Source organism: Tursiops truncatus, unplaced genomic scaffold (assembly GCF_011762595.2).
Source record: "Tursiops truncatus isolate mTurTru1 unplaced genomic scaffold, mTurTru1.mat.Y mat_scaffold_356_arrow_ctg1, whole genome shotgun sequence".
Classification (NCBI taxonomy): Eukaryota; Metazoa; Chordata; class Mammalia; order Artiodactyla; family Delphinidae; genus Tursiops; species Tursiops truncatus.
The window spans coordinates 18151-20681 of NW_022983285.1; positions in this window are offsets into that span (position 1 = coordinate 18151).

The following is a 2531-nucleotide window of genomic DNA, read 5'->3' on the forward strand; positions in this document are numbered from 1 at the left end:
TGCCCACTGCACCACACCAGTGATCTTCTCTACTCAGTGTGTGGACTCAAATGCCAATATCCTCCTCCTGAGACATCCTCACAGACACCAAGAAATAATGTGTTAACCACAGTTTAGGCATCTCTTATAACATGCAAATAGACACATAAAATTAACCATCACACTGCTGTGGAAGAGCTGGCAAGAGTGGCACATCACACAGGATGAGGAAGTGGTTACCATCCCAAGACAATAACCCCAAGATCATATTTCCCACCGCCTCCACTGTAGGCAGAGGGAGGAGCTCAGAGACCACTGACCTCTCACGGCCGAGCTGCATGAGGCTGGCAGCTCAGGGAGGAGAAGCATCTCCAGAGCAATAGGGAGACTGTGGACTCAGGGACATTTTGGTCTCACTTCCCCATGAACTTGGACCACTGTGCAAACTGTTACTCCTTGTAGCTGAGCTACAGTAATAATCAGCCTCGTCCTCAGCCTAGAGGCCAGAGATGGTCAGGGAGGCCGTGTTCCCAGACTTGGAGCCAGAGAAGCGATCAGGGATCACTGCGGGCCACTTACTGACCTGATAAATCAAGGTTTTGGGGGCCGTGCCCGGGCGCTGTTGTTACGAGCTAACATAACTGCTACCCCTGCTCTCACTGCTGGTTCCAGCATAAGAGATGGGTGACCATCTGTCCCGGATTCCCAGACACTGAGGGAGGCTGAGTCAAGGCGCAATGCGCCCAGTACCCTGGAAAGAGGAGAAACACACTCTGGTCAGTTCCGTACCAGACCCAGGTCACCCTGAGGACAAAGACCCAAAAAATCAGTCCGATGTCCATGGGGTCCCTTCCCTGGAGGCCTCACCTGTGTCCTGAGTGAGGAGGGTGACAAGAAGCAGAGCCCAGGCCATGGCAGAGACGCCCCAGACGCTGCCTTCTGAGCCCCCAGCCCTGGGACAGGTCCCCCAGACCTCTCGTATCCCCTCTCCGACAGAGGAGGGAGGGGCCTCCATGCAAATCAGCTTCTTGCACCTGCCCTTCCGCACCGCCTCTACTGTGGCCCTTGATTCTGGGAACATCTGAGTCCCTGGACAGCAGAGCTGCCTGAGAGATTAAAATGGACTGTCATGTATTTTCTGATTCAGGACAGACTGAGAAGGTGACAGAGCCTAGAACATGGAGCCCAGCTGGCTGTGTCCTCTCCTCCTGTGGGGGGTCGTGGTGGATACAGAGGGAAGCAAGAACTCCCCTCCTTCTGCTGGACAAGGGGAGCAGGGCATCTATGCTGTGGAGGAGGGGACATCCAGTGACCCCTCTTCCAGGGACCCAGGCAGTGCCAGGGATACTTGCCTTGTCCCTCATGCCCTCCCCAGTCCCCTAGTCTAAGCTGCTAATGCGTCACCCTCTCCGCTGCTCTGTGGTGGTTGAGGTTGGAGATGCTCCCTGGCATGTCCAGTAGAGTGGTTATGGGATATGGGAGATATTGGACACCCCTTCCTCATGACCCCCTTAGGACTGGCTTGGAAGAAGCTGCTGGGCCTTTGGACAGGACAGGACGACAGCACAGACAACCTCCCCTAACTCTGGGCCCTGCTGCCTCCCGTTGGCCTCAGTGGTGAGAGCTGAGCCCAGGGAGACAGATGAGTGAGGGCTGGACACCCAGGCCTCCCCTCCCCCTCCCCAGCTCAGTGCCAGGCCCCCATGCAAGCAGACAAGCCTCACCTTCCCTCAACTTCCTCCAGAATGAGGTACACCACCTGCAAAATCAGGAAGCCAAAATGCCCCCCGCGGGGTCACCTTGCTCGCCCCAGGATGGCCTTGTCACATGGGAGGTGGACGTGGGCTCAGGGATGAGGGAACCTGAGACATAAATTAATCCAGTCCCGTTAGGGATGCAGATGAGAGAAACGGGCCCCCGAGAAGATGCCAGAATCCTTAAATATCGACAAAATAAGGATAACGTGCGACAGAGGGAGAGCTCCGTCCAGATAGAGAATGACCCAGGGAATCAAGGGGGAGATTCTGGGGCTGAGGCTCTGAAAGAGGGACCGGGTCAGGAGGGGCCTGGGGGTCCAGCTCTGGGTCTTCTCTGCAGGAGGGGTCAGTTCTTGGGGACACGGACATTCTCTGTCTTCCCTTTGTGCCTTTGAGACGCCCTCCCCTCAGAGCCTGGCACCTTCCTGAGGTCAAGGCTCTTCATCACAGACACGCTTCCTCAAGGGTGTTTTTCCAGAAAGAGCTGAGTTTGCAGTCTATATTACACTCAGGATGACGGGTCCTTTCTGGTTGGAAATGGACATGAGCCCTCAGGCAATGGACTAGGAGTTTATGGAACACGAATATTGTGATGAAGGATTTTAGTGTCACTGTTCATATCACACGACCACATCCCAGGAGCTAAGGAGGTGAGGCCCTGGCTGAGCTTGGGGTGGGTGAAGGGGAGCCTCTGGGGGTGGGAAAGGAAAGGTGTGTGGGGAAGTGTTAGCTCTGGATTTGAGACAATCGTTGGCGTGTGTTTCACAGAGGTATGTGCTGTACTATGTAGACATT